Source organism: Narcine bancroftii, chromosome 3, assembly GCF_036971445.1.
Source record: "Narcine bancroftii isolate sNarBan1 chromosome 3, sNarBan1.hap1, whole genome shotgun sequence".
NCBI classification, from domain to species: Eukaryota; Metazoa; Chordata; class Chondrichthyes; order Torpediniformes; family Narcinidae; genus Narcine; species Narcine bancroftii.
In genome coordinates, this window is record NC_091471.1 from 267,802,288 (window position 1) to 267,812,741 (window position 10,454).

A 10,454-nucleotide genomic window follows, 5' to 3' on the forward strand; every position below is an offset into this window, starting at 1 on the left:
CAGTACCACACACCGATGCCTGCAGTTTACTCACTCCAGTACAACACACCGATGCCTGCATCTTACTCTCCCCAGTACCACACACCGATGCCTGCATGTTAATCACGCCAGTACGACACACCGATGCCTTCATCTTACTCACCCCAGTACCACACAGCGATGCCTGCAGCTTATTAACCCCAGTACCACACACCGATCCCTGCAGTTTACTCAGCTGGTTCCACACCCCGATCCCTGCAGCTTACTTACCCAGAACCACACACTGATCCTTGCACCTTAGTTCACCTAATATCACACACCGATTCCTGCAGCTTACATACCCAGTACCTCACACTGATCCCTGCACTTTAGTTCACCAAGTACCACTCACTGATCCCTGCACCTTAGTTCACCCAGTATCACACAATGATCCCTGCACCTTAGTTCACCCAGTACCACACACTGATCCCTGCACCTTAGTTCACCAAGTAACACACACTGATCCCTGAACCTTAGTTTACCCAATACCACACACCGATCCCTGCAGTTTACTCACCCGGTTACACACACCGATCCCTGCAGTTTACTCACCCCAGTACCACATACCAATGCCTGCAGTTTGCTCTCCCGGTACCACACACCAATCCCTGCACCTTAGTTCACCCAGTACCACACAACAATCCCTGCAGCTTACATACCCAGTACCTAACACTGATCCCTGCACCTTAGTTGATCCAGTATCACACACTGATCCCTGCAGTTTACATACACAGTACCACACACTGATCCCTGCAGTTTACATACCCATTACCACACACTTATTCCTGCACCTTACTTCACCCAGTATCACACACTGATCCCTGCAGTTTATATACCCAGTAACACACACCGATCCCTGCACCTTAGTTCACCCAGTACCACACACCAATCCCTGCAGCTTACATACCCAGTACCACACACTGATCCCTGCACCTTAGTTCACCCAGTATCACACACTGATCCCTGCAGTTTACATACACAGTTCCACACACTGATCCCTGCAGTTTACATACCCATTACCACACACTTATTCCTGCACCTTACTTCACCCAGTACCATACACTGATCCCTGCAGTTTACATACCCAGTACCACACACCGATCCCTGCACCTTAGTTCACCCAGTACCACACACTGATCCCTGCACCTTAGTTCACCCAGTACCACACACCGATGCCTGCAGTTTACTCACCACAGTACCACACACCGATGCCTGCATCTTACTCACCCCAGTACCACACACCGATGACTGAATCTTACTCACCTCAGTACAACACACCAATGCCTGCAGCTTATTCACCCCAGTACCACACACCGATCCCTGCAGCTTACTTACCCAGTACCTCACACTGATCTCTGCACTTTAGTTCACCAAGTACCACTCACTGATCCCTGCACCTTAGTTCACCGAGTACCACACACTGATCCCTGCACCTTAGATCACCCAGTACCACACACTGATCCCTGCACCTTAGTTCACCCAGTACCACACACCGATCCCTGCAGTTTACGCACCCAGTTCCGCACACCGATCCCTGCAGTTTACTCACACGGTACCACACACACCGATGGCTTCAGTTTACTCACCCGGTTCCACACACCGATCCCTGCTGTTTAATCACCCGGTACCACACACACCGATGGCTTCAGTTTACTCACCCGGTACCACACACCGATCCCTGCAGTTTACTCACTCCAGTACCACACACCAATGCCTGCAGTTTGCTCACTCGGTACCACACACCAATGCCTGCAGTTTACTCACCCGGTTCCACACACCGATTCCTGCACTTTACTCACCCCAGTACCACACACCAATGCCTGCAGTTTGCTCACCCGGTACCACACACCAATCCCTGCACCTTAGTTCACCCAGTACCACACACTGATCCCTGCACCTTAGCTCACCCAGTACCACACACTGATCCCTGCACCTTAGTTTACCCAATACCACACACCGATCCCTGCAGTTTACTCACCCGGTTCCACACACCGATCCTTGCAGTTTACTCACCCGGTACCAAACAAACCGATGGCTTCAATTTACTCACCCGGTTCCACACACCGATGCCTGCAGCTTACTCACCCGGTTCCACACACCGATCCCTGCAATTTACTCACCCCAGTTCCACACACCAATGCCTGCAGTTTGCTCACCCGGTACCACACACCGATACCTGCACCTTAGTTCACCCAGTACCACACACTGATCACTGCACATTCGTTCACCCAGTACCACACACCGATTACTGAATTTTACTCACCCCAGTACCACACACCGATGCCTGCAGCTTATTCACCACAGTACCACACACCGATCCCTGCAGTGTACCCACCTGGTTTCACACACCGATCCCTACAGCTTACTTACCCAGTACCACACACTGATCCCTGCACCTTAGTTCACCTAGTACCACACACCAATTCCTGCAGCTTACATACCCAGTACCTCACACTGATCTCTGCACTTTAGTTAACCAAGTACCACTCACTGATCCCTGCACCTTAGTTCACCCAGTACCACACACTGATCCCTGCACCTTAGTTCACCCAGTACCACACACTGATCACTGCACCTTAGTTCATCCAGTACCAGACAGCGATGACTGAATTTTACTCACCCCAGTACCACACACCGATGCCTGCAGCTTATTCACCACAGTACCACACACCGATCCCTGCAGTTTACCCACCCGGTTTCACACAGCGATCCCTACACCTTACTTACCCAGTACCACACACTGATCCCTGCATCTTAGTTCACCTAGTACAACACACCAATTGCTGCAGCTTACATACCCAGTACCTCACACTCATCTCTGCACTTTAGTTCACAAGTACCACTCACTGATCCCTGCACCTTAGTTCACCCAGTACCACACACTGATCCCTGCACCTTAGTTCACCCAGTACCACACACTGATCCCTGCACCTTAGTTCACCCAGTACCACACACTGATCCCTGCACCTTAGTTCACCCAGTACCACACACCGATGCCTGCAGTTTACTCACCCCAGTACCACACACCGATGCCTGCATCCTACTCACCCCAGTACCACACACCGATGACTGAATCTTACTCACCCCAGTACCACACACCAATGTCTGCAGCTTATTCACCCCAGTACCACACACCGATCCCTGCAGTTTACCCACCTGGTTCCACACACCGATCCCTGCAGCTTACTTACCCAGTACCACACACTGATCCCTGCACCTTAGTTCATCCAGTACCACACACTGATCCCTGCACCTTAGTTCACCCAGTACCACACACCGATCCCTGCAGTTTACTCACCCGGTACCACACACACCGATGGCTTCAGTTTACTCACGCGGTTCCACACACCGATCCCTGCAGTTTACTCACCCGGTACCACACACACCGATGGCTTCAGTATACTCACCCGGTTCCACACACCGATGCCTGCAGCTTACTCACCCGGTACCACACACCGATCCCTGCACCTTAGTTCACCCAGTACCACACACTGATCCCTGCACCTTAGTTCACCCAGTACCACACACCGATACCTGCAGTTTACTCACCCGGTTCCACACACCGATCCCTGCAGTTTACTCACCCGGTACCACACACACCGATGGCTTCAGTTTACTCACCCGGTTCCACACACCGATGCCTGCAGCGTACTCACCCGGTTCCACACACCGATCCCTGCAGTTTACTCACCCGGTACCACACACACCAATGCCTGAAGTTTACTCACCCGGTTCCACACACCGATCCCTGCAGTTTACTCACTCCAGTACCACACACCAATGCCTGCAGTTTGCTCACTCGGTACCACACAACAATGCCTGCAGTTTACTCACCCGGTTCCACACACCGATTCCTGCAGTTTACTCACCCCAGTACCACACACCAATGCCTGCAGTTTGCTCACCCGGTACCACACACCAATCCCTGCACCTTAGTTCAGCCAGTACCACACACTGATCCCTGCACCTTAGTTCACCCAGTACCACACACTGTTCCCTGCACCTTAGTTCACCCAGTACCACACACCGATCCCTGCGGTTTACTCACCTGGTTCCACACACCGATTCCTGCAGTTTACTCACCCCAGTACCACACACCAATGCCTGCAGTTTGCTCACCCGGTACCACACACCAATCCCTGCACCTTAGTTCACCTAGTACCACACACTGATCCCTGCACCTTAGTTCACCCAGTACCACACACTGATCCCTGCACCTTAGTTCACCCAGTACCACACACCGATCCCTGCAGTTTACTCACCCTGTTCCACACACCGATCCCTGCAGTTTACTCACCTGGTACCACACACACCGATGGCTTTAGTTTACTCACCCGGTTCCACACACCGATGCCTGCTGCTTACTCACCCGGCACCACACACCGATCCCTGCACCTTAGTTCACCCAGTACCACACACCACTGCCTGCAGTTTACTCACCCGGTTCCACACACCGATCCCTGCAGTTTACTCACCCCAGTATCACACACCAATGCCTGCAGTTTGCTCACCCGGTACCACACACCGATCCCTGCACCTTAGTTCACCCAGTACCACACACCGATCCCTGCAGTTTACTCACCCGGTACCACACACCGATCCCTGCAGTTTACATACCCAGTACCACACACTGATCCCTGCTCCTTAGTTCACCCAGTACCACACACCGATGACTGAATCTTATTCACCCCAGTACCACACACCGATCCCTGCAGTTCACCCACCTGGTTTCACACACCGATCCCTGCAGCTTACTTACCCAGTACCACACACTGATCCCTGCACCTTAGTTCACCTAGTACCACACACCAATTCCTGCAGCTTACATACCCAGTACCTCACACTGATCTCTGCACTTTAGTTCGCCAAGTACCACTCACTGATCCCTGCACCTTAGTTCACCCAGTACCACACACTGATCCCTGCACCTTAGTTCACCCAGTACCACACACTGATCCCTGCACCTTAGTTCACCCAGTACCACACACTGATCCCTGCACCTTAGTTCACCCAGTACCACATACTGATCCCTGCACCTTAGTTCACCCAGTACCACACACCAATGCCAGCAGTTTACTCACCCGTTTCCAGACACCGATCCCTGCAGTTTACTCACTCCAGTACCACACACCAATGCCTGCAGTTTGCTCACCTGGTACCACACACTGATGCCTGCAGCTTACTCAACCGGTACCACACACCGATCCCTGCACCTTAGTTCACCCAGTACCACACACCAATGCCTGCAGTTTACTCAACCGGTTCCACACACCGATCCCTGCAGTTTACTCACTCCAGTAACACTCACCAATGCCTGTAGTTTGCTCACCCGGTACCACACACCGATCCCTGCACCTTAGTTCACCCAGTACCACACACTTATCCCTGCACCTTAGTTCACCCAGTACCACACACTGATCCTTGCACCTTTGTTTACCCAGTACCACACACCAATCCCTGCAGTTTACTCACCCGGTTCCACACACAGATCCCTGCAGTTTACTCACCCGGTACCACACACACCGATGGCTTCAGTTTACTCACCCGGTTCCACACACCGATGCCTGCAGCTTACTCACCCTGTACCACACACCGATCCCTGCACCTTAGTTCACCCAGTACCACACACCAATGCCTGCAGTTTACTCACCCGGTTCCACACACCGATCCCTGCAGTTTACTCACTCCAGTACCACACACCAATGCCTGCAGTTTGCTCACCCGGTACCACACACCAATGCCTTCAGTTTACTCACCCGGTTCCACACACCGATTCCTGCATTTTACTTACCCCTGTACCACACACCAATGCCTGCAGTTTGCTCACCCGGTACCACACACCGATCCCTGCACCTTATTTCACCCAGTACCTCACACTGATCCCTGCACCTTAGTTCACCCAGTTCCACACACTGATCCCTGCACCTTAGTTTACCCAGTACCACACACCGATCCCTGCAGTTTACATACCCAGTACCACACACTGATCCCTGCACCTTAGTTCACCCAGTACCACACACCGATCCCTGCAGTTTACTCACCCGGTACCACACACACCGATGGCTTCAGTTTACTCACCCGGTTCCACACACCGATGCCTGCAGCTTACTCACCCGGTACCACACACCAATCCCTGCACCTTAGTTCACCCAGTACCACACACCAATGCCTGCAGTTTACTCACCCGGTTCCACACACCGATCCCTGCAGTTTACTCACCCCAGTATCACACACCAATGCCTGCAGTTTGCTCACCCGGTACCACACACCGATCCCTGCACCTTAGTTCACCCAGTACCACACACTGATCCCTACACCTTAGTTCACCCAGTACCACACACTGATCCCTGTACCTTAGTTCACACAGTACCACACACCGATCCCTGCAGTTTACTCACCCTGTTCCACACACCGATCCCTGCAGTTTCCTCACCCGGTACCACACACCGATCCCTGCAGTTTACATACCCAGTACCTCACACTGATCCCTGCACTTTAGTTCACCAAGTACCACTCACTGATCCCTGCATCTTAGTTCACCCAGTACCACACACTGATCCCTGCACCTTAGTTCACCCAGTACCACACACCGATCCCTGCAGTTTACTCACCCTGTTCCACACACCGATCCCTGCAGTTTCCTCACCCGGTACCACACACCGATCCCTGCAGTTTACATACCCAGTACCTCACACTGATCCCTGCACTTTAGTTCACCAAGTACCACTCACTGATCCCTGCATCTTAGTTCACCCAGTACCACACACTGATCCCTGCACCTTAGTTCACCCAGTACCACACACCGATCCCTTCAGTTTACTCACCTGGTTCCACACACCGATCCCTGCAGTTTACTCACCCCAGTACCACACACTTATCCCTGCACCTTAGCTCACCTAGTACTACACACCGATCCCTGCAGTTATACACGTCGTATTCATGCAACAAAACAACATGTACCTTTTTTCACAACTCCTTTAATGTTGTGAAACCTCCCAAGTGCTTCACCCAGGACCATTATCTGCACTGAGCCATATATGGAAATTTTATGGAAGATTATCAAACCCACTGAACAGGCAATTTAGGAGAAAGGTAAGAAGTAGAGAGGCCACGGAAAGCAAATATCAGAGCTTAGGGCCTTTGCTACTGAAGGGCTCAGACCCAAAATGTTATTAATATATCTTTTCATGTTTTTTCCTCTATGGATGCTGTGAGACCTGCTGAGTTCCTTTAATATTTCTGTGCGTTAGCTATTGAAGGCTTGCCTGTCACTGTTGTGATTAAATTCAAAAATGAATAATTGATGTCAATTGATCATATTTAAAGCTTGATAATCCTCAGCTCAGTTTTGGCGGTTACATTCGGCATGTAGAATTATTGCACTTGGAAGTCAAACTTAGAAATACACTGCAGGCTGCTTGATGCTTGACACAAATGATTGATTTGTTGATACTGCTGTCTGGGAGTCAACATCTCCGAGGATCTGTCCTGGAGCCGCCATGTTGATGCAATCACAAAGAAGGTTCTCCAGCAGCTATACCTGAGAGGTACTTGAAGAGATTTAGAATGTCACTAAAGACTCTCAAAAACTTTTACAGGTGTACCGTGGGCAGCATTCTGGCTGCTTGCATCACTGTCGCGCACTATTTTTATTTATTTTTGGAAGATGATTTATTTAAATGTTTGTACTGTGACGCTGCCACAAAACAACACATTTTGTGAGTTGTTCATGACAATAAATTCTGATTCTGACGCCTTTATGCACTCCTGTTTTGCTAGGAAGTGGGGGTATGGAGATTTTAAATTGGGACCTTCTCAGACAGACCTGAGCGGTCATATATTCCCATTGAAGAGGAGTAGAGAAGCTTTTCTCATCTCCCACTCCACAACTTTCTCAGAGGTAAGAGATTACCAGGTTGTTGCCTGGATTGGAGAATAGGTCTAAAGAAAAAAGACTAAGCAAGCAAGGTCTTAGAGCTTGTGAAGAATGTGAGATGACTCAGAGGTATATAAGATTACAAGTGGTCAGGCAGTACCTTTTATCTGGGGAGCAATATCAATCATCCAAGGTTATCTATTTGATCGCTTCTCGGCCTTTTGGCTAAGATCAAGTGTAGTATCTGTTCTTATCAGTTTTATCTGATACGTCTCTTATCTAGGCAAAAAGAAAAAAAAAGGTTATCTATTTAAGGTGAGTGGAGGAAACTTTTAGGGGAGATATCAGAGGCGTTTTTTTATTTACTCAGAGATCAGTGGGTGTCTGGAATGCATTGGCTGGGGTTGTGGTGGAGGCTGGTAAAATAGGGAGATTTAAAAGATAGGCACATGAATGCAAGAAAAAAACAATTAGGGGTGCAAGGTAGGAAAGGATTAGATTGTCATGGAGTAGGCTCAGGGTTCACTTAGCAGTTAGCGCAATGCTATTTCGGTAGCAGTGCTCCGGGTTCAAATCTGGTGCTGTCTGTAAGGAGTATGCATGTATGTGTGGGTTTCCTCCCACCCTTCAAAATGTACGGAAGTTGTAGGTTAATTTGGACAGTACAGGCTCGAAGGGCCAGAAGGGCCTGTTATCGTGCTGCAAGTTTAAAATTTAATTAAAAAATCTGGGTCAGCACAACATCATGGGGAAAAGGGCCTCATATTCTATGTTCTATAGATAATTTGGTCATTCAATGCAATATTTTAAAGAGCTGACAAGTTTCTCGCCTTACAACTGCAGCTATACAAGCTTGTTAGTGAGCTGGGGTTACATAAAGCACTATCCATGCACAACATCATCGATCGAGGAGTCACGCGATGGAGTAGTGGCCGGACGGTGAACTCCAGCCCTCTCCAGAAAAGTCGGGAAAAACAAGAGAAAACACAAAGGCACAGAAATAAAAGTTACAGAAAAGTGAGTATAAAGGTGGAAAGAAGATGGCGACAAAAAAAGAAAAGTCGAAAGCAACGGTAAGAAGAGAGGAAGAGAAGACAAAGGAGGAAAAAGGTGAAGGCCTTACCTGTCCGAAGAGGCCCGCTGCGGAGAGAGAAACCCGCTCCCTCAGGTCGGTAAATAATGGACTACAAAAATGGCTCGCAGAGCCGAGCAAAAGTGCGCAACCGGCAACGACAGCTGCAGAACACCTGCAGCAAGAAGAGAACACAGAAGACAATAGAAACAAGAAAGAAGAGGAGGAAAGGGCAACAAAGAAACAACAGATGGTCAACCCAGAGGAAGAAGAAGAGGAAGAGTATGGTGAAATAGAAGAAGAAAAGATAGGCAAGGTAAAGGATATACTTGCTCTTATTAAAGGATACATGGAGTCATTTAAAGAATGGCAAACACAGGAATTTAAGGATTTAAGAAAAAGAATAAACAACACAGAGGAGAAAATAATTAAAATGGAGATGACCTTAACAGAAATGGGAAAAAAAATGGACAAGATGGAAGAGCGGGCAGTAGCAGCAGAAATGGAGGTAGAAGACTTAAAAAAGAAATTGGAGAAATCTAATAAAAAAACTAAAGAGACACAAGAACTACTAGCTCAAAAAATAGATACAATGGAAAACCATAACAGAAGAAATAACATAAAGATAGTGGGCCTTAAGGAAGATGAAGAAGGCAAGAATATGAGGGAGTTTATAAAAGAGTGGATCCCTAAGACCCTAGGATGTCCAGAACTACAGCATGAAATGGAAATAGAAAGGGCACATAGAGTATTGGCCTCTAAACCACAACCACAACAAAAACCAAGATCTATTGTAGTAAAATTCCTAAGATATACTACAAGAGAAAAGGTACTGGAGAAGACAATGGAAAAAGTAAGAGAGGGCAACAAACCACTGGAGTATAAAGGGCAAAAAATCTTCATTTATCCAGATATAAGTTTTGAACTCCTAAAGAAGAGAAAAGAGTTCAATACAGCAAAGGCGATTTTATGGAAGAAAGGGTATAAATTTATACTAAAGCATCCAGCGGTATTGAAAATATTTATTCCAGGACAACAAAACAGACTATTCTCGGATCCAGAAGAAGCACGAAAATTTGCAGAACAATTACAAAAATAGACTGAGGGATGAAGACGGGTAATGAGAGCAAAAATTATCACGATTGATATGTATGTGGGTAAAGACAAAAATAGACTGAGGGATGAAGACGGGTAAGGAGGGTAAAAATGATCACGATTGATATGTATGCAGGTAAAGAGGTATAAGAGTGAATAGAGACAATGAGCATACATGAATGTATCTGTACTTAGAGGAAAATATAGATAGTATAGACAAGAATTAATAAGGGAAGGTAATGGAATAGAGAGAATAAGGAGGGAATTAAAAGAGGGACCTTTGTGACATATGAAAAGTGAAATCTTTTCTGGGGGAGGCGGGGTGGGGGGAAATAGCGGTCACTGCAAAATCAGTTGACGCTTGCGAGTGGATTCGCAAATCCAAATGGAGAG

The 10,454-nt window shown here is 48.3% G+C and overlaps 1 pseudogene; it reads left to right on the plus strand.

The window, feature by feature from the left end:
- The first annotated feature begins 8,099 nt into the window (after positions 1–8,099).
- On the plus strand, positions 8,100–8,228 carry LOC138759660 (U2 spliceosomal RNA; annotated as a pseudogene).
- Positions 8,229–10,454: the final 2,226 nt, after the last annotated feature.